Source organism: Dama dama, chromosome 1, assembly GCF_033118175.1.
Source record: "Dama dama isolate Ldn47 chromosome 1, ASM3311817v1, whole genome shotgun sequence".
Classification (NCBI taxonomy): domain Eukaryota; kingdom Metazoa; phylum Chordata; class Mammalia; order Artiodactyla; family Cervidae; genus Dama; species Dama dama.
Genome location: NC_083681.1, coordinates 36,597,059 through 36,620,691, shown reverse-complemented (window position 1 = coordinate 36,620,691; position 23,633 = coordinate 36,597,059). Strand labels below are relative to the sequence as shown.

The following is a 23,633-nucleotide window of genomic DNA, read 5'->3' as shown; positions in this document are numbered from 1 at the left end:
CTAATGCATCATAATTTCAAATGACAGGGGAAAAAAATCTCACAACATAAGAGGAAATTATCTGAAGGTAAAAAGACACTATATTTGATACCTCACATGAAGTTTTTGTCCATTCTGAATAAAATAGTGCAACTTTGGATGTTTCTATGCTTAGCTCTAAAAAATGACCTAAAATGAAGTTACAGAGTTCATTGTGAGGTCACTGTCAACTTCAGGGTAGGTCTTAAGAAAGGAAAGAGGGAATAATGGAAGGCAGGTTAGGTTATTTGTGAAGTGAAAAATATACTATTTTGATAGGCAAAGACTTAAAATTGTTAGCGGTTTTTACAGAACTCAGAGATTTGAAAAAAAGTTCAAATTAAAGTAAAAGTAACACTTGTAAAGCACTTATTGTACAGTAAGCATTATACAAGTTATTTTATACATATTTAGTCCACAAAACAAACAACTCATATTGGAGAGGGCATTAATTTGTAGATATTATTGTCACTACCCCCATTTTACATATGAGAAAGTAGGCACATAGAAATTAACTTATCCAACTTTATGTTAGCAATGGTCAAGTTAGGATTTGAATCTAGGCAGAAAACTTTAAAGACCAAGTTCTTCACCACCACTTAACCTCTGAACTATCACACGTGCTTAGTCATTCAGTCATGTCTGAGTTTTTGCGACCCCATGGACTACAGTCCGCCAGGCTCCTCTGTCCATGGAATTCTCCAGGTAAGAATATTGGCTTTGGTAGCCATTCGCTTCTCCAGGGGATCTTCCCGACCCAGGGATCAAACCTGGGTCTCCTGCACTAGGGGTGGATTCTTTACCGTCTGAGCCACCAAGGAAGCCCTCTGAACTACCCTGAAAGAAACTAATGAGGCTTTTTCCTTGAAATTACTATTTTATTTCATGTATAATTAAAAATATACATAGATATTAAAACCTGTTTCCCCAAGAATTATAGCTACGGACAATCAATACAATGGTATTTTGGTTAATTACTGTATTGTTGCTGTTCAGTCGCTCAGTCCTGTCTGACTCTTTGCAACCCCATGGACTGCAGCACTCCAGACTTCCCTGTCCTTCACCATCTCCCGGAGTTTGATCAAACTTATGTCCATAGAGTCAGTGATGCTATCTAACCATCTCATCCTCTGCTTCCTGTTTCTCCTTTTGTCTTCAGTCTTTCCCAGCATCAGGGTTTTTTCCAATGAGTCATCTCTTCACATAAGGTGGCCAAAGTATTGGAGCTTCAGGTTCAGCATCAGTCCTTCCAATGCATATTCAGGATTGACTTCCTCTAGGATTGACTGGTTTGATCTCCTTGCAATCCAAGAGACTGTCAAGAGTCTTCTCCAACACCACAGTTCAAAAGCATGTCTTTGGCTCTCAGCCTTCTTTATGGTCCAACGCTCACATCCATACATGACTACTGGAAAAACCATAGCTTTTACTAGATGGACCTTTGTCAGTAAAGTAATGTCTCTGCTTTTTAATATGCTGTCTAGGTTTGTCATAGCTTTTCTTCAAATAACTCAGGACCTTTTAATATAGGAAATTTTTCAGGGAATACACTCATTATTCTATGAATTATGAAAGATGGACTTATTTAACAAGAATTACTCCTTCCTTGATAAATCTTTTTAACCTCATTCTTTTAGGATTAATTTGTCCTGAAATATTGAGTTCCTCAGACACCCACATTTCTCCATAGATCCCTTATTCAGCATCATCCTTATAATAGAGCAATGAAGGGAATTAGAAAGGAACAAACCCAAAACAGATGTCAAAGTAGTATAGTAAAGCTCCTTTACTTTTCTTAAAGAAGAATTCCTGAGGTCAGAATCTATTTACTTTCACTTCAGATAAAATTATAGTGCTTTTAATGATTTGAGGGGCCCACATGAGTTCAAATCCTGATTCTACTACTTAATAGTATTATGATCTTGGGCAAGTTACAAGAAATACCTAGGTGTTTCTATCTGTAAAACAATCCACCTCACTGGAGTATTACAGAAATAAACCCAATTAACACAATACATGTAAAGTTCTTAGCACAGTGCCTCATATATAGCAAATGCTCAGTAAATTGTTCTCTGTTATCTAAGAAAATTGAACTAACAATATTCAAGAACATAGCGTGAAAATTTAATAGCATCATTTACGTGAAAGCACCTGTATTAGTGCTGTACAACATAAAGGAACTTTATAAAACTGCTAGTTTTCCCCTTTTCTCTATTTAACACTGAGCCAAACAGAAATAGCAGTCCATGGGAGTATTGAAGGAGGATTAATATTAGTAGGTAAAAACACTGATTATCAAGAAATGACAGTTTATAGTCTGGAAACAAAGGCAAAGACAGAAAATTCAAAATGCAGACACAGGCACCCAAAAAGCATAGCCGTCTGGGGGCCCACTCAGCACAGAGATAACTAGCCTTAGCAGACAACTCAAGGAGCAGTTCAGCAATCAAATGTTCATCACCATGACTCTGAGTCACCAAGGCAAGATGCTAGATAATTAAACTTTAAAATTATAACTTAAAACTAGATAGGATATACCCTTAATTATAACACATATTACCTTCTAATTTTAATAGGGGTTATCACTGGTAATGGAATTATGGATGATTTTAAATATCATATTCTTCAATTTTGTTTATATTTTCTAAAGAACAAATTATTTAGGAAATCAGAGTATATAGGTGATTATAAAAGCTAAAAGGCAGTCTTTAGAAATTTAAGAAATACATTCTCAATTGAGTTTCTTATTCAAATAGCCAGATTAATCCTTGAACAATAAAGGTATAAAAATGTAACTATTATGAAAAAATTGATTACATTCTGTACAATAAAGTCACTTGAAAGAAAAAAATGCTAAAAGTAGATACATCTTAGAGGTCTTATTTTAAATAGCAGTCAGTATCAACACAAAGCTTATAACAGGAACCATATATGATTACCTCTATCTTTGCTTGCAACAATTCTGACACACCCTTATTTTTAGGGTCAAAAAAAAGTTTAAACAACTCTAGGGAAACAGCAAAATAAACTGATAAAATACTGAAATTTCAAGAAACCAAGTCATGAGTGAAATGCATTTCTTTACCTTCTAAAATAAAAATTCTTAAAAATAGACTGCTTTAGGCAATTTAGCTATTATTGAGCAATCACTGACTACATGGCTGAAAAAGAAAGAAAAGGTGGCAGCATAAAATAAAATCAACATATCAGAAATGAACCAAGGGCATTTTTTTTTTCTTTCTGATCTAGAAATGTGTGTCTCTGTTTGGAACTGTCCCACTGAATGCCATATACAATTTGCAAACATGCCAGAGAGCAATATATACGGCAGATCTTAGAGGATTTTTTCATTAGGAAAGTGCTTCTTCCCAGAAACATAAACCATTTTCTTCACTAACTAGAGCTTTAATTTTAAAAGAGACAAAGGTAGAAGACCAAACAGGCACAAAGTACTGGAACACTGAAAACTTGCAATTATTTTCGGTACTGGTTATTATGATGAGTAGCACTAACTACGGTGCCAGTACAGATTTGAGATGGACTAAATGAAACCCAGAGTGAATCTGTGGCATAATCACAACTGAATTTAGATTATGTGCTTTCCAATTACAATTAATATTCAATTCCTCCTGTAAATAATTTCCTGTACCTAAAACAACCTGCTATCTCCAGATCTAATTGGCTCTTTAGCCGACAGAGCTGTGAAGATTCCGTTTCTTTTCTTAGATTCAAATTGTCAATGGCCTAAAGTCAATGGACACCATTTACAACAGAGGCATTTACATTTTGTAATATGGGGGGAGAGCAAGTCTAAATCATGCTGTAAATTGTTTGGTTAAGGGTATTTTATCTTTGGGAAACAAACAAAAACATTCTGGTGTGTTTTCACTCAGTAGTGTCATAGCTTTCACATGTTCTTTCTACCACTTAAATGTACAAAAAAATATTAACTACTTCCATCACTATTTACTTTCAATAAACAGATAGGTAAAGAAAAAAATCCTTCATTAATATGTTTAAGAGCATATTTTAATCCATTTTTAGATTGGATGCAGCCAACTTAGAAATGCAAACTCCTGTTATCACAAGAGATGCTGAGTTTTTCATGGTGCATAAAGGAAAGAAGGGCATAATACATAGGTTTCTGGTTCTGATTCATTTTCTGCTCTTTTGAATTAACTAATGTGTGGAAATCCTAAGTAACTGCTATATCATCTGTGACTGAATTGAGGCCAAAGTAAAAATTATTTAATTAATATTTTCATTTTCATTTTTTCTCTCCCATTCCCTAACCTACTAGCTAATAGTCATTCAAACTAAAAGAACAGTTTAATGTTTGTTGCTATCAAATTAATTGCCTCAGACCACTTTAGTACTTCAAAGATCTGTGGTTGCTGAAGTCATAATGTTCTCTGGGGTCAATCCTTTGAGCATGACTTTCAAGCTCCTGGACTTATTTCAAAGCTGTCTTTAGCAAACTCAAAAAACTCATAGGACAATTCTACTTGTATTGGTATATATATGGTTCTTGAGGAATGCTAGTGGAATATTTTTTTTCCTCTTACATGTGGTTTTTCGTTTAGTTTGGGGAATGGGGTAGTAATGAGAGTTGGAGGAGAAATCCATTCTACCTTAATAACAGAATTGCAATATACGAAGATCTCCGGAGAAGGGAATGGATACCCTCTCCAGTATTCTTGCCTGGAGAATTCCATGGATAGAGGAGCCCAGAAGGGTACAATCCATGGGGTGGCAAAGAGTTGGACATCACTGACTAAAACACACACACACACGCGGGAGAAACAAAACAAAGAAAAGTTTACTTTTCTAAGCTGAGGACACCACATGGGGAAATCTTATTTTATTGTTGTTACCTGAATTGTGGTGCTAAAACATAAAATCTGATCACATCCAATATCCTGCTTAAAAACCCTTCATTATTTCCTCATACCTACAGATTTAACTCCAAATTACTTGGTAGAGATACAAGCCTATTAATATCAGATTCCAAACGATCTTTCTAGTTTTATCTTCACACACACACAAACATACACACAAACAGCAACTTAGAGCTTCTCTATTGTTTGTTGATTGTTCTTAGTCATCTTTACCTGATTTCTGTTTCTAGAGCTTGCAAGCCTCCTCCCAATTTATGGCCTTTCAAAAACTCTGTTCCCTCTTACATCTCCTCTTCACCAAATTATCTCTTACTCATCTTTTCAGTTCAGTTCAGTTCAGTCGCTCAGTCATGTCCAACTCTTTGTGACCCCATGAAGCACAGCATGCCAGGCCTCCCTGTCTATCACCAACTCCTGGAGTTTACTCAAACTCATGCCCATTGAGTTGGAGATGCCATCCAGCCATCTCATCCTCTGTCGTCCTCTTCTTCTCCTGCCCCCAATCCCTCCCAGCATCAGGGTCTTTTCCAATGAGTCAACTCTTTGCATCAGGTGGCCGAAGTATTGGTGTTTCAGCTTCAGCATCAGTCCTTCCAATGAACACCCAGGACTGATCTCCTTTAGGATGGACTGGTTGGATCTCCTTGCAGTCCAAGGGACTCTCCAGAGTCTTCTCCAACACCATAGTTCAAAATCATCAATTTTTTGGCGTTCAGCTTTCCTCACAGTCCAACTCTCACATCTATACATGACTACTGGAAAAACCATAGACTTGACCAGACGAACCATTGTTGGCAAAGTAATGTCTCTGCTTTTTAATATGCTATCTAGGTTGGTCATAACTTTCCTTCCAAGGAGTAGGCGTCTTTTAATTTCATGGCTGCAGTCACCATCTGCAGTGATCTTGGAGCCCCAAAAAACAAAGTCTGACACTGTTTCCACTGTCTCCTTAGGCCTCAGCTTTAATATCACCAATGCAGAGTCACCATACTTGATTCTAAGCCCACAATGGATTTCCCTTTCGCTTCACAATATTTATTATCTTATAATTAAGTATTTATTTAATGTCTTCCTCTTTTTTAGATTGTAAACTCTTCAAAAAAAGGGATACCATACATTTTAGTTCACTGCTGTATTCCTAGGTCATAAATACTTGATATTCATTGAATATAGAAGATACTCTTGTTACTCAAAATTCATTATGTGAGTCTCCAAAATCAAATAGGAAGTGAAAATGATCAAAATATAAAAACATTCATTATGGAAATTAACATTTATAAAATTACTCTTCATTCAACTATCTCTCACTGATTAATTAACGGTATCTCACCAATTTAGATAAATTTCTTTGTATCTTTGATAATCACTGTCCAGTGGCTTCAAAGTTATATGCACACTGGAGTAACATGGAATCTTCAAATAATGTTGATGCCTGGCTCCCATTCCCAAAGACTGATTTAATTGATTAAAATGCAAGCTAAGAATAGGAAAACATTTAAAAATTGTCAAATAATTATTTTTTAGTCAAGATTGAGAATCAAGCTAACCTGATTGATAGATATCACATTGTTGTTGTTTAGTCACTCAGTCGTGTCTGACTCTTTGCAACCCCATGGACTATAATACACCAGGCTTCCTTGTCCTTCACTGTCTCCTGGAGTTTACTCAAACTCATGTCCGTTGAGCCGGTGATGCCATCCAGCCATCTCATCCTCCATTTCCCCCTTCTCCTCCTGGCCTCAATCTTTCCCAGCATCAGTATTTTTTCCAAAGAGTCGGCCCTTTGCATCAGGTGGCCAAAGTATTGGAGCTTCAGCATCAGTCCTTCTGATGAATATTCAGGGTTGATTTACTTTAGGATTGACTGGTTTGATCTCCTTGCTGTCCAAGGGACTCTCAACAGTCTTCTCCAGCACCAGATTTCAAAAACATCAATTCTTTGGGACTTAGTCTTCTTTATGGTCCAACTCTCATCATCCATGCATGACTACTGGAAAAACCATAGGTTTGACTGGATGGACCATTGTCGATAAAGAAATGTCTCTGCTTTTTAATATGCTGTCTAGGTTTGTCATAGCTTTTCTTCCAAGGAGCAAGTGTCTTTTTCATGGCTGCAGTGACAGGCTTTATTTTCTTGGGCTCCAAAATCACTGTGGATGGTGATTGCAGCCATGAAATTGCATTGTGGAATATTGTAAATAATATTCAAAATAAAAATGTGAAATGAATTCAAAGTGAAATTGCAAATCTTAATAAGAAAAGCAAGAACTTGTGAGAAATATAGTGTTGAAGACCAGCTCAGACTGTTGACAAATCAAGAATCTGCAGTTTGCCAAGATAAACTGAAGAACCAAAAACTGCCAAGAATGAGTTAACATGGTATATTTTCAACAGAGAATGATTTGAATATAAAAAGATTAAACAAAGACCTTAGAAAATGTTCCCTGAAAAAATGATACCATGTCAAATGATCATAATATTTGACCTGAAAAACTATTCTTAAAAATCATGCAGTTAATTCATTCTTCTAAGAATGCACAAATACAAATGAAATGCTGCCAATTATATAAAGTAATTTTTCAATTTTAGTTTTAATTTTTAAGATTGAGTCAAAATAATATCTCCATTGTTTTCCATGGAATTTTTATCCCCATCCATTAGCATATAGAAGACCTTGTGTTCATGTAACCTTGCCAAAGATGCAGAGACAGTTCTACTTTTTCCTTTTGTATTCTCATACTGTTTCCTTTTCTTGCCTCCTCACAATGGTTAGGGCCTCCAATACAATGTCAAATGGGATGAAAGAACATAGATATTAATTATTTTGCTCTCCACTGTGGAAAAATTTCATTCAATATTTCACCATTAAACATGATGCTAGTTGTAAACTTTTCACAGATGTCCTTTTCAGATTAGGGAAATTATTTTTTGTTCCTAGCTTGCTGAGTGCTTTTAATTATTAATTATTGTTGTTAAATATTTTTTCTACATCTATAAAAATGATTATATGATATTTTTCACTTATTCCATTAATAACATGGTGAGATCTTCCAAATGCTAAATCAACCTTGCATTCTTGGCCTAATCCCTATTTGATCATGATATATTATTCTCTTTTTGTATTTTTTATTAATATAAATTTATTTTAATTGGAGGTTAATTACTTTTCAATATTGTAGTGGTTTTTGCCATACATTGACATGAATCAGCCATGGATTTACATGTGTTCCCCATCCTGAACCCCCCTCCCACATCCCTCCCCATCCCGTCCCTCTGGGTCATCCCAGTGCACCAGCCCCAAGCACCCTGTCTCATGCATCCAACCTGGACTGGTGATTCATTTCATATATGATAATAAATGTTTCAATGCCATTCTCCCAAATCATCCAACCCTCACCCTCTCCCACAGAGTCCAGAAGACTATTCTATACATCTGTGTCTCTTTTGCTGTCTTGCATATAGGGTTATCATTACCATCTTTCTAAATTCCATATATATGCATTAGTATACTGTATTGGTGTTTTTCTTTCTGGCTTACTTCACTCTGTATAATGGGCTCCAGTTTCATCCATCTCATTAGAACTGATTCAAATGAATTCTTTTTAACGGCTGAGTAATATTCCATGGTATATATGTACCACAGCTTCCTTATCCATTCATCTGCTGATGGGCATCTAGGTTGCTTCCATGCCCTGGCTATTATAAACAGTGCTGCGATGAACATTGGGGTACATATGTCTCTTTCACTTCTGGTTTCCTCAGTGTGTATGCCCAGTAGTGGGATTGCTGGGTCATATGGCAGTTCTATTCCCACTCTTTTTGTATTGTTGGACTTAATTTGCTGATGTTAAGGATTTGTGCATCTATGATCATAAAGAATATAGGTCTAAAGTTTGCCTTTTGTAATGTTTTGTCAGGTTTGGTATTATGATAATACTAGACTTGAAAGGTAGAAATTATTCCTCCTTCCTCTATATTTTGAAAGAGTTTAGGTAAGATTGATGCTAGTTCTTAAATATATGACAGAATTCATCAGTGAAATCACTTTGGACTCAAAGTTTTCTTAATAAAAAGTTTTATTTTTTAATTTAAAATGCAATGTCTTTTATAAACAAAGTGCTATTTAGGTTTTCTGTCTCATCTTGTGTCAGTTTTAGCAAGTTCTGGTTTTGGGGGGTTTTTTGAGGAACTTCTTATTTCTTCTAAGTAGTAAAGGTGTACTTCTTTTTATTGCACATTGCTTTATTACATTTAGTAAATATTGTAGTTTCTACAAACTGATGTTTTGAGGCAACTTTGATTGTCAGATGATGATTAGCATGTTTTAGCAATAAGGTATTTTTAATGCTACTGCACACTTAATAGTCTACAATATAGTATAAACATAACTTTCATATGCACTGAAAAACCAAAAAAATTGTGTGACTATTGTGATACTACCTTTATTGCAGTGGTCTGGAACTAAATCTACAATATCTCCAAGGTACACCTGTACATTTTTGATATAAGATATTCATAACACCTCCTATTGTCCGTTTAATCTCTAAATTCTTCTCTGACAATTCCTCTTTCATTCCCAATGTTGGTAAGTTATGTTTTCTGTTTTCTGTCATTACCAGAAAAAAAAAAAAAAGACTTTACCTCTACATTTTTCTTTGCTTTATGCAGTTTATTTCAATGTGTCTAGTGTGTTTTTCTTTGCATTTATGCTACTTGTAGTTCACTGAAATTCTTAAATATGTAAATTTATATCTTTCACCAAATTTGGGAAATTTGGAACCACTATTTCTTCAAGCATTTTTTTCTACCCTAATATTGCTCTCCTTTTTTTCTAGGATTTATATACATTAGAACTTTTAATAATGTTTTATGTATCCCTAGTGCTATATTCATTTTTAATTTTTTTCTCTATGTTTTTTATATCAGATAATTTCTATTGATCTATTTTCAATTTCACTAGCTATTCCCTGTCATTTTTATTCTACTGATTTGCCCATCAAGTTAGTCTCATTTCAGATATCATCTTTCTTTTTTTTTTCAGTTTTAAGTTCCCATCTGGATCTTTTGAAAATTCTGTCTGCTGAAATGCCCTATTATTCAACACTTTCCCCTTCTTTGTTTGTTGAGTAATTTGGATTATTCGTAGATATCACGGCTTCCCTCATAGCTCAGTTGGTAAAGAATCCGCCCGCAATGCAGGAGACCTCTGTTCAATTCCTGGGTTGGGAAGATCCACTGGAGAAGGGATAGGCTACCCACTCCAGTATTCTGGCTTCCCTGGTGGCTCAGCTGGTAAAGAACACATCTGCAATGCAGGAGACCTGGGTTTGATCCCTGGGTTGGGAAGATCCCCTGGAGAAGGAAAAGGCTACTCACTCCAGTACTCCATGGACTGTATAGTCCATGGGGTGGCAAACAGTCAGACATGACTGAACGACTTTCACCTTCACCTTAGATATCTTGACCATTATGTCATGGAGACTCTGGATTCTTTTATAGTGCTGTAAAGAGTGTCCCTTTTTGTTTGTTTAGCAAAAAGCTTATTTGGTTAGACTCAAACTGCACATTCTGTCTCACCTGCAATGGGCAGCAGCTTAAATATCTATTTAGTTCTTTGAGCCTTATGTGAGCTCTTAACACCTCTCCTGAGCATATATGGCTTGCAGATCAGTCAGAGGCTGGGGCAAAATTTATACATAGAATTTAGGAGTCACTTTCTGTGACTCTCTTTTCCAGAATTACATTCTCACTTCCCAGTAGTTGTGGTTGCTCCAAAGTCTGTTCTACTAGTTCCCCAGACCAGAAAGACTGCTGGTTTTTCTACTGGAGTTTTATAAACTGAGACTACCTTCATACTGAAACCCCTAAAATGGCAAACTTACCTAAATATTCCTTCTTCCAAATGTCATCTCCTCTGAAGATTTAGCCTGCTTTGGATTGTTCTCCCATATCTTCAAACAGTTGTTTTTCACGTTTCTTCCAGAGTTTATAGTTATTATCCCCACTCAATTTTAATTGGATAAAATTAGTGGCCTTTTCTCACTACCAATTATCCTCTGATAATAAAGACTTCTGTTTCATTAATGAATGAGTAAATAATATAATGTTTTTTCACTCCTCTATGCCTAGGAGAGAGAAGGAAATGGCAACCCACTCCAGTATTCTTGCCTGGAGAATCCTGTGGGCAGAGGAGCCTGGTGGACTGCTGTCCATAGGGTCGCACAGAGTCGGACACAACTGAAGCGACTTTGCATGCATGCATGCATTGGAGAAGGGGAATGGCAACCCACTCTAGCGTTCTTGCCTGGAGAATCCCAGGGACGGGGGATCCTGGTGGGCTGCCGTCTATGGGGTCGCACAGATTCGGACACGACTGGAGTGACTTAGCAGCAGCTGCAGCAGCATGCCTAGGAGACCTGTGTTTGATCCCTGGATAAGGAAGATCCCCTGGAGAAGGGAATGGCAACCCACTCCAGTATTCTTGCCTGGGAAATAAAAGCAAAAATAAACAAATGGGACCTAATTAAATTAAAAGCTTTTGCACAAGAAAGGAAACTATAAGCAAAGTGAAAAGACAGCCCTCAGAATGGGAGAAAATAATAGCAAATGAAGAAACAGACAAAGGATTAATCTCAAAAATATACAAGCAACTCCTGCAGCTCAATTCCAGAAAAATAAATGGCCCAGTCAAAAAAATGGGCCAAAGAACTAAACAGACATTTCTCCAAAGAAGACATACAGATGGCTAACAAACACATGAAAAGATGCTCAACATCACTCATTATCAGAGAAATACAAATCGAAACCTCAATGAGGTAGCATTACACGCCAGTCAGGATGGCTGCTATCCAAAAGTCTACAAGCAATAAATGCTGGAGAGGGTGTGGAGAAAAGGGAACCCTCTTACACTGTTGGTGGGAATGCAAACTAGTACAGCCACTATGGAGAACAGTGTGGAGATTTCTTAAAAAACTGGAAATAGAACTGCCATATGACCCAGCAATTCCACTTCTGGGCATACACACTGAGGAAACCAGAATTGAAAGAGACATATGTACCCCAATGTTCATCGCAGCACTGTTTATAATAGCAAGGACATTGGAAGCAACCTAGATGCCCATCAGCAGACGAATGGATAAGAAAGCTGTGGTACATATACACAATGGAATATTACTCAGCCATTAAAAAGAATACATTTGAATCAGTTCTAATGAGATGGATGAAACTGGAGCCTATTATACAGAGTGAAGTAAGCCAGAAAGAAAAACACCAATACAGTATACTAACACATATATATGGAATTTAGAAAGATGGTAATGATAATCCTATATGCAAGACAGAAAAAGAGACACAGATGTATAGAACAGACTTTTAGACTCTATGGGAGAAGGCGAGGGTAGGATGATCTGAGAGAACAGCATCGAAACATGTATATTACCAAGTGTGAAACAGATCACCAGTCCAGGTTGGATGCATGAGACAGGGTGCTTGGGGCTGGTGCACTGGGATGACCCAGAGGGACGGGATGGGGAGGGATGTGGGAGGGGGGTTCAGGATGGGGAACACATGTAAATCCATGGCTGATTCATGTCAATGTATGGCAAAAACCACTACAATATTGTAAAGTAATTAGCCTCCAACTAATAAAAATAAATGAAAAAAAAATTAATTAAAAAAAATAAAATTGCACATTTCTATATAATTGTGTATATATGTATATCATTATATAGAAAGAGGTCTGGAAAGATATAAACCAGATTGAAAACAGTAAACATGTTTGGGGAGGAGAAGTAGAATCCGAGGTGGGAAGAGACATTAAGGAAAATTTCCTTCACTTTTTTCAAAAATTATTCGTTCAAGTAACGTTTAATGATTTCCTACTATATGCAAGGTACTCTAGAACAAGAATACATTTGTGTATTACTTTTTAATTTTTAAATATGTTTAATTGTTCAAATGAAAGCACTACCTCAACATGAAGAAACTTAGAAAATCTCCAAGGTGCTTAAAAACGTCATCCTTTATCTTATTAATGTACTAAAGTTCAGGAGCCTTTAAAGGTAATTTAGTGAATTTAGTGATTTTTTTAAATTTATTCTCCCTAAATCATATAATTAATAAATTCTTCTTCTCTATATCTGGACCCAATGGAGAAACTAACAGATTTCTCTTTTTCTTCCTTATAATACAATTTCATTCTCTTATGCCAGTTCTTCTGAGGTTTGAGAATAGCTGTGAAGTTTAAAGGTCTTAGTTGGGACAATTTTAGGCATCAAATGGCTGTCTATAGATAAAAATTGGTGAATTTTTTAACTGACATACTAGAGTAAATAGAGCTGAGCATCCCAGAAAGTAAACCTGGCCTTCATGACATTCATCCTTGGCTTCACATAAGAATATATCCTTGCTATGTTGACTCACATCCTTGTCTTAGCCAGTTAACATATAGAGCACATCTTAGAAACATCAATACTTAAACAACTTGCTATAATCCAACACTTTAATCTTTCTTCCCAATTCCTCCCAGTAGCAAGGCCTTCACTATATCAACAAAAATGTTCAACCCATTGTTAGACAACTGTAGCTGTTACAAAGCATTTCTTCTGCTGTTTTTGTGACTCTGGCTCCCTGTGACTTTCACCTGATAACTTGGGTTTGGTTCTCCACAGTACACACTATTCCCCTACAGCAGCAATTTATCCATCTTAGGACAGATATTAGATTCTCTTGAGACTTCTGTACTTCAGAGTGAACATGTCTGGTTCCTTTAACCTAAGGGAGGCTTCTGCTTGCTGGCCCAGAAAGAGTGAGAATTTGAATTTCTCTGCAACCAGGCTCTTTGTCCAATTGAAAAATACAAGGTTTGGCTTTTACTTTAAATGCAGCAAACAGTTTTCTTGGCTAATCATTACAAATACCTGCTAGCATTTCTTTGTTCTCAAAGAAATACCCCTCCACCTGCATGTACACATGCATAAATGCAATATACACATTGCCTTCCACTTGTTCTTTTAAAAAAAATATTTTCAATGAGTGCCAAAAAATGTCCATCTTCAGTTCAAATGACAGGTTTCCATTCAAGGGGCTTGTACCCGCTGCTTCATCACGTGCTTTTATTTAAGCTACAATTTATTTACTTCAAATGTTATGGCATTTCATTCTTATAAACTCCATGTCTGCTTATTCTTGGAACCCTAAGATATCAGGAGAGGACTGGGCTCCTGATATCACACGATATCAGAAAACAATTACTTCACCCAGAAAGCCTTAACTTAGAATAGGCTTAGCAGTGTATCTATTAACTATATGCATATAACCATCTCAGTTTTATTTGCTGGAGATGGTTAACTACTTTACAACGTTAGGAAATTAGAAAAAAACTAAACATTTAAGTCTAGGAAACCTATAGGGCAGGGGTCTCTAACCTCCAGGATCTAATGCTTGGTGATCTGAGGTTGAGATGATGTAATAATAACAAAAATAAAGTGTATAATAACTGTAAATGCACTTCAAACATCCTGAAACCATGCCCCATCTCCACCCCCAGTGTGTGGAAAACTGTCTTCCAAGAAACTGGTCCCTGGTGCCAAAAAGGTTGGGGACCACTGCTATAGAGGACATCCACCCCAATGATCTTGGTCCTTACAAGAACCTAATTATACCCTCCAATCCTTTATGGAAGGGCAGAAGTAGAATGAATATTAGTCTTGCCTACAAAACTAAACCTCGGAATTGTTTTTAAGTCTTAGTCTTGGCTTCTCTCTGATTTCTGTTCAATCCTAGTTTTCCTCATTATAAACTAAAGATAATAAAACCCCCATTTTAACTATCTCATGGGGTTAATAAAAGAAATGTATAAGATTATACATGAAAAAGTTCATTTAAAAGTGTAAGGAGTAATAAAAATAAAAATGTAAGGTACGCTGTTATTACTAATAATGGCACCTTCTATGACCACAAATGAGACACTCTACAAATCCCCTCCTTTTAACACTAAGACATTTTAATTAAATTCTCTTTTTTATCCCCTTTTTTGTCTCCTTTTCCCATATCAACAACCAAAAAAAAAAAATTTCAGCATCATCTTTTGGCCTTGGATTTTATTTACAAATGCCAGCAAAGATTTACAGAGTACAGCATAAGTATATTCAGATATTTTGAAAACCTTAGTCCTCCTTTCAGGCTGATTTCATTTTCTTTTCTCCTTTTTTATAATCTTTTCTATAACCCCCTTAAAAAATCAGACTGCCTACCATTATAACGGCAAGTGTCACTACTAAGAATACTTTAGTTACAGTCACGCACCTGAAAACTCTTATAAGTGGCCTCATGGCTTTCTTATGCAAAAGTACCATACGTATTTCCTCAACTGTGTGTCAGAAATTTTCCCAGATTTTTAGAGCCCACTATAGCGTCTCCACACTAATATTATAGATGCTGGGGCTGCTCAAAAGTTTACAACTTTAAAGCTCAGTTCAAGAATGCAGAGTCCCAAAAATGAGAACACAAAAGTCAAAGATTGCACTGAAAAACAAGAGGCAACAATGGATAATAGATACATTCTGCAACTAGATTTAAGAAACAAACAAGGTCCCTACCACCTCTCTCACCCTACTCTTAAACTAGATTCAAGTTGCATAATTTAACCTTAACAGTATAGATCAACTAACCCACAGACTCTATTTATATGTAGTTTTCTTTCTCAGTCTCCCTTTCTTCTTCATTCACTACATTCCTCTCTTGATAACAACAAATATCTATGAATGCCTGTAATGTACAAAACCATGTTGATAAGGGGAAGTGTGAGAATAAAATAATTGAATCCAGGGTGAAGGACAAACATTAAGCAAAAATCACACAAATAAATACATAATTTGAAATAGCAATATCTCCTATTATTAAAGGGTTTGCAATGAGATCTTTGCAGGCAAACAAGATTTGAATTGGAAGGATCAGGGAAGGTTTCTCTGAGGAAATGACATTTAAACAGAGAGCCGAAGAATGAGTAGGACTCATTTTGAAGAATAGTGGGGAGAAGTATATCCCAGTTGAGAAGATAGCGTAACATGAAGACCTTAGAGCTGCAAAAAACTTGGAGAGTGTAGATCAGAAAACCAGCTGGATCAAAGAGAGTCATTAGGAAAAAGGCAAGAGCTAAGGCTGGTAATGCAAGGGTCACATTATATGGGACCAGAGCTTTGCATATTGTGTTAAGGATTTTGGTTTTAATTAAAGTGAAACAGGAAGCCAAGAAAAGGTCTATCCTAAATCTCTAAGAATGATTAAGTAGAGTTTTTCCTCCATATACATAGTGAATATGAAATTTAAGTATAAATATAAAGCATGAGAATGACAAATACCAAATTCAAAAAAATGGTTACCTCTAGCATAAAGAGAGGAAGACAAAAAATTGGGAAAGAATTCACAGAAGATTTGGACTACATTAGTAATGTTTCATTTCTTATAAATATACAGTATTTTAGCTTATTTATACATTTTTAAACAACTAAAATTTTCATAATAAAAGGTTGTTTAAAGAATTAGTGACTGCTAAGAATCACTGACTAATTTTCTATTATTCTTTCCCAGGATCATATTAAATCTTCTCAATTTTGAGAAAGATAAGCACACAGAATTTAAGGATCTCCTCTCTTATACAATTTGTTTCATGGGCCTTTATTTTCTAGATGTTTAGCATCAGATGTAAAAGGCTCTTCAATTACTTTACTCTTTGTTGTAGCATACATTACAATCCTTGTAGTTTTCCAACAACCACAGAAATAATATGCAGATTAAATGACATAAGGCATTTAACACAGCATTTAGTGCACAAGAGCTCAATAATTTTTAACTATTGTCCACATTATTTCACTTACTATAGTTAATATTCCCAGTTTTAAATATGAGTCACAACATTAGAACAATGAAAAAAAAAAAGCTGAGTGTATATGCCCAAATGGTGCTCTGGTATTTTGAATGTCTATATACTTGATGTATTCATAAACACATGTACACATATAACACATACTTTTAATATAGCTTTTTAAAAACATTTTTTCTGTGCTTATGTGAATGTTAAATAATGAAATGTCAAGGCCTTTTTACTGCCACTAAAAAAATACTTTTAAAGGAGAGGTTAAAATTCTTCATTTGCTGGTGCACAATTTTAATAAGTTTACTAACTTCTAAGTACAATACTACATTGGAAAGATTTAATACTGCACAAAGCTGCAATAATACTCGGTATGGTCCATACTATGTTTAAAAGGCTCATTTTTGTAATATCAAGTAATTTATGGGAAAATTCAATCTTATAGAATTGAATGTTGACATCAAAATTTCTTCTACAACAGGAGGAGCAGTCTTTGAAGGAAGAACATTATTAAAATCATATCTTTTCACTTAATTTTCTTTGTACAAATAGCACAGATCCTCTCATTTCTCTTCCCTTCCAATTCACAAATACAATAAAAGCTGTCTTTAGAAAGGTCCTTAAATTAAACATCAGGGTGAAATGAGTAGTAGGACCCAGAAAATAAGAGAACTTATGACAATTTTTGTCACCTATAAGTCTGAAAAATATCTCACTGAATCTTTATGCAAATATTATATTTTAAATTATATTTTCATTTTCATATCTAAGAATCCAGAACTTGATCTTGTGAGAAAACAACAACAGTTGTCACTCAATATTCTTCAGTATGAGATTTGGACTTACATTGTTACAGCAATCATTCCTCCATGCCCACTTCCTTGTTCTTAATCACAAATCTAATCACATGTTTTTATAAATATTCAAAATTAAATATATTTATCTACTTATGTAATTACTTTTCAGTTAACTTATACCGATAGTCTATACAAACACATTTGGAAGTTTTTAGATTTGTTCCAGCAGCTTATAAATTCATATTAGACTTAACTATTTAAATACATCAACATTCTAGGAATTTTTTAAACTGATATAAAAGATTAATCCCAAGTTTTGTTTCACTTACCAAGCTCTGCCATTCCACCTCACTGCCTGAACAATATTATCAGCTCTTCAGATACTCATTCTTGCTAAGTAAAAGGATATTTCTTCTCTAGCTGGATTAATAATCAACTTTCTAGATAGTTCATTTGTAATTCTCTTCTGGTTAACCCTTAGCATTCATTACAGCAGTCTGCCCAATTCATGCTAATCAATTTATGACTCGGGAAATAAAAGAGGAAATTCAATTATGCAGATAACAAATTGAAAGTAAAAATGAGAGACAGTTTAGATTAGGTACAAAAGAACAGTCAGCCTTACTTTTTTTACACTAAAAGGTACAAATCTTTATGATGGATATTACAAAAGCACTCAGGTCATAAACAAGTAACATACACAATATACATAAGGAGAAAAACATAACAGGCTTACAATACATACATATCGGTCGAGTACATATCAGCCCAAGTTTTCTGCCTTCTTACATGTAGATAAATACAAATCAGCTCTGAGAAAAACAGATACATTTTTCTCTTAGTAGGAAGGTCTGACTTTCAACATCTAAATGCATCCTCTCTCAAGATTTGTGATTACTGGGTCCCTTAAACTACTATAAGTACCATCTCAGGCTTTATGCCAATTTTCTACAAACGTGATCAGTAGTACCTGCAACAGAAAAAAATTTGGGGCTCTTGTTAAAAATACATACACCTGGGCCCTGCTTCAGAAATCCAAAGCACCCCAGGTGATTCTTATATATATATTAAAAATTTGACAGCCACTGCTTTAGGACCATTTCTGACCTCATTCTAAAGAGACTCCAACCCAATCTCTTGGAACTCAGAATGAAGTTAATCACTTGCTGCTAGTTTGACTCTGATTTTTTGCTTTCATTCCAATACTAGATTCTAGTTGTTTTGCTATACCTGAGTGCACTAGTCCATCTAAGACCATGACCCTTCTGTGAACTTGGTAACCCTCTACTTGCAAACTACTCAGAAACTGGAATCTGTCCTTTAACTCCACTTGATGTCTATAGCCTAGTGCCTAAATCTCTTACCACTTGCCTCAGATTTTTCTTGCTTTGTCTGTTTCATGAAACACTTTAATCCTGTGTTTCGTACCTCTCTTCTACATACATGAACTCCACTTGATGGTGTTCATTGTCCAATCTTTTACCTAATGCACTGTCTACTATAGTAACTTTCTCCCAAGGCTGTTTGCATCTCAGTGGACTCCTATGAGTTTGCTCGATACCTATTATGGTCAATAGAACATGCTTCGTCTTATCTAGAGATGTGAAATGAACAACTCGTTAAAAGGCAAAAAGACACACATGGCAGTCAGTGGCTTTACAATTGCTATGAAAGCCCATGTTAATAGTCAGAATAAAGGAAAATATAATGACTACGGAAAAAGAAGAACCATAGAAAGCTAAAGAAAAGTCCTTGAGAATCAGAATAGTAAACAAGGTAAAATAAAGTGGAAAAAAGTGTAATTCTAATAATTTGTTTTTATTTTCATGGGATCTATTAAGAAACATCAACAGAACGATGATTATTTAACCTGGAGAGAAGGTAAAATGACTAAAAGAGAAACACTACTGGGCTAGTAGAACTCAGAAGACTTGGATTCTAGTGGTTTCTCTACCACTTCCTAAATTTATGTTTTCTATTAAGTATCCAAACTTTTCTGTGCATTTGTCCCTAAATGGGTATAATAAACATGCGCTGTGCATCTAAGATTATTTTGATAATTAAGACCATATTTATTAAAGAGCTTTAAAACTATAAACACTAAAGGTAAGGGATTATTATAGCTATATAAACTGCTAGTATCTAAATATTATAATTAACACTTTTCCACAAAGGACATTAATGATGATTTTTTTTTGTTTTACATTATTTTTAAATAAAAATACCTTCCCTTGTAACTCAGTTGGTAAAGAGTCTGACTGCAGTGCAGGAGACCTGGTTCAATCCCTGAGTCAGGAAGATCCTCTGGAGGAAGGCATGACAGTATTCTTGCCTGGAGAATCCCATAGACAGAGGAGCCTGGCGGGCTACAGTCTATGAAATTGCAAGAGTCAGACATGACTGAGCGACTAAGTACACACAGCACACATAAACCGTATAGACCGAAAGAAGTAAACAGGAGTTTGCAAAATGTCGTCCCTAAGAAATTTCAAGAATAGGACCAATATCAGAAGCAGAATAAGCCAAAATCATCCCAAAATAAAAGTAATCAGGTTAACCTGAATTTACTCAGATCAGGTCCAAACCTTAGAAGTCTTACCAAAAGGACTTCTAGACAAGGAAAAGGATCATTTGGAGTGACACTGGTGACATTTCTCATCCAGAACTATCTCCCTAAAGCTGGAGTTCAGAGTGACTTCAAGTGGCAAGAGCTGGGGACATTTGTTGCAAGACATAGAGACTGTATCCAGTATGGCCTATCCAAGATTCAGTCAAGTGCTATGATTTAATTTAACTGGGAAATCTGTACAATTGAACATCGAGAAAACAGAATTCCTTGGCCAGTAGTGCACAGACTAGTTGATGAGAGTTGCCCATGTGAAAAAAAAGAGATTGATTCTTGACTTTAAAAATAGATGTTTCCATTTTTTTAAGTTTCAATAAATGCATTCAACAAATATTGTTGAGCATCTACTATGTTCTGGATACTGTTCAAGACACTGGGGAATATAACTGACAGAAACAGCAAAAAATTCTCCACTGCCTAGAGCTTATATTCTATGAAATATAAGGGGGAAATGGCAAATTCAACAGACATACAAATTATATAGTACGTTAAAAGTTGATAAACGCTATTTAAAAAAACAGACATGCTTAGGAAGCTAAGAAATGTTTGGAGGGCTACAATTTTAAAACAGGGTGGTCAAGGTTGACCTGGAAAGAGAAGATAACATCTAAGCTAAGACTTGAAAGAAGTGATGGGGTTTGGTGGGGCTCTATGATCCTAAAGGATTTTTATCATCAATTTAAAAATTTTACCACTTTAATAATAAATGAAAGACATCCTTATAAATTAACTTTCACATTATAATAGTGAAAAGTTGGAGATCAATAATTTAATGGTAAAACAAACTGTGATACAACCATGGTATATGATATGGTCACGAAAAAAATCACATTTTTGAAGACATGGCAAAATCCAATAAAATTATTTCTTAATTACAAAAATGTATATACAGTATGATGCTATTTTGATTTTTTTTTTTAACTTCCCCAATAACTATTTTTCAAGTAGCTACTATGAGCCACATACTGGGCATCGATGTTCTGGGCATCGAAGAGAGGGCAGTAAACGAGCTACACATGTCCTTTCTTCTCATACACACATAGATAAAAGACTGAAATGAAATATACCAAAATGTTACTAGGGAGTATATTTTTAATTATGAAATAATGAGATGAAATAACAGGTTATTTTATTTTATTCTTTATGTTTTATAGTCCAACTTTTCTAAATATGTTCTAATCTGTTCCAAAATTAAAATACAACATATACATTGATCTAAATATTATGGTTTATATTTGCCTCAGGATATCTGTTTGGAAAAAGCACAAATTTTCACTCATAATTTCAAATGTATACTGCATTTTTCAATCATTTACTGACAAGTCTCACAACATCTAAATACAGTTGAATAACATCAGGTCCCTTTCTACAGCTGCAAAAACTAAAAAACAGAACAGTTAACTAATTTGCCACACTGGAAAGAAAAAGTGTTTAAACTCTAAATTATAATAATGTGTATGAAAGTATTTCACACAGTGCTTGGATCAAGAAAGTTTACAGTTTCTGAGTGCTATGCTAGAGCTTTAGGGTACATCTCTCCCCAGTTATACTGGGGTTTTCTTTGCCGGGGGTGGCTGTCAGGAAAAAAAAAGTTTCATTTATTTACAATGGAGCTTTAAAAGTTACAAAAGAAAAATCCAATCTGAATTGTAACCTCACCACCATCATCCCCTGATGTTAGCCTTATTTCAATTTCCCTCAACCACTAAAAGACAAGGAAAGTTCAGTATGTTCCTATAATGTTTCTCCATTCTTCCTTTGATTTCAAGTTTCTATATTTAAATAGTATAGCAAATGGCATCTATTTGTCTACCTCAACTAGTTGAGTTACCTTGGGCAAGTCATTTCAACATTCTGGTCTCACTTTTCTTATTTTGCAAATACAAGAATTGAACTAGATGATCTCAAAAGCCCTTAAACACCACAATTTCATGATGTTATTATTTCAAGTCTATGAAGTATTTACAATAAATTAAATGAATGCAGTTTCTCAGAAAAAGAAAAGCTACAGCAATAAGGACAATTGGCTAGAAAAAGTAAAAAAAAAAACAAAGACCTGGGATTCAAAGAATCTGAAAATCTCCCTAGCTCCCTGGACCAAGTCCAGCTTCAATTACACAAGGGTTGTTTGGGGACAATAGAGAGGGAGAAATATGAAGATTCCTTTGATCATCAAAAGATGATCTTTCTGCTTAAAAACTTAGTATTCCTATACTCTTTCTGATTCTAAACACACACACACACACACAAACACACATATACACAAACAGGAGCTCCCACATAAGCACACATATCAAATGTTTTCATATTGATATGAAAGAGAAACAGAAGACACTTATTTTGCCGTAATAAAGGCATTTTAAATCCAGAGAGAGTGATTTGGTTTTTAGGCTTTTAAAGAAATAGCACCATATTCAATCCTTATCACCTCCTCTGTAATACAAAACCTCCAATAGCTCTTAAAATTGTGGCATTTTCTTATGAACAGAGAGAAAAAATTGTGCTGCTATTGCAGCAACATCTAAACAGTTTCCTGTAAACTTTCTGTGATGAAAGTCATAGAATTTATGATAAAACCCTGTAGAGTGGTGAAACAAATTCTTTCATATTTATCATTCATTTTATTCAGTGTGCATTTTGAAGGAAAACCTTTTAAGAACACCAATAATGTGAGAAAGCTACAACAACTAAATTTATTGTTAAGTATCACATCACTGGTCCTCCTGGGAGCTCAGGAAGAAAGCTTAAATCACATTTTCTAACACATTGGAGAGCTTCCCAGAGATGTGATGGCCCACAGAGGCAAACCATCCAAAGCACACTGGAATCTCAGAGATAGTGACAGAGAAATATCACTTCATTTAACAAAAGCAAATTGAAGTTACCCCTCCCCCATTTTTTTAAACAAAGTACGAACTCTTTCTTACCCCATTTTTCTCCTTTCCTTCCCCCGCCCTTTCCTGTTTCACCTGACTAAACTGTAGGTATTTGTTCCATCACCTGACTTAGGGGCTGGCTAGAAATATTAGAGAAAAAAAAAAAAAACAATCTACCATTGTTACATGAGACAACAACCTTTCATGTCCTTGAAGCTCACCATGACCTTTCATCTTTCCTATCCCCAATGGTCTCTCCTAACAACTAAAACTACACTCAGTTGGGCTGAATTCCAGATTGTCATAAAAAGAACCCTGTCCTTTCAAAACAAAACCAATTTTTACACCAAGGTGGGGGAGAAACACAAGTCCATTGTTCCCTCACAGATGGAAGTTGGAGTTACTAAGGCAACTGCTCTAATCCTCCTTTTTACCACCTTTTTCACATCACTGGCCTATCAAGTATGCTACCTTTTAACTCATAAGCTCAAAAGCTGGTAGTCTAACTGGCTGCCCTAATTAGCTACGATTTTCACACTACAGACA

At 35.3% G+C, this 23,633-nt stretch overlaps 1 protein-coding gene across 15 annotated transcripts in view; it reads right to left on the bottom strand.

Annotated features, from left to right (window-relative positions):
* The window catches only part of SOX6 (SRY-box transcription factor 6), a 685,495-nt gene that overhangs the window by 437,698 nt on the left and 224,164 nt on the right, over nucleotides 1-23,633 (bottom strand). The window contains exon 1 of one of the 15 annotated variants that reach the window (XM_061146878.1): nucleotides 17,915-17,979. The exons of 12 other annotated variants lie outside the window; for them this stretch is intronic. The gene's annotated coding sequence lies outside the window, so the exon portion shown is untranslated. Of the gene's footprint in view, nucleotides 1-10,798; nucleotides 10,913-17,914; nucleotides 17,980-23,633 lie in introns of those variants that run through there. 2 more of the 15 variants (XM_061146975.1, XM_061146983.1) reach the window with 2 other exon arrangements.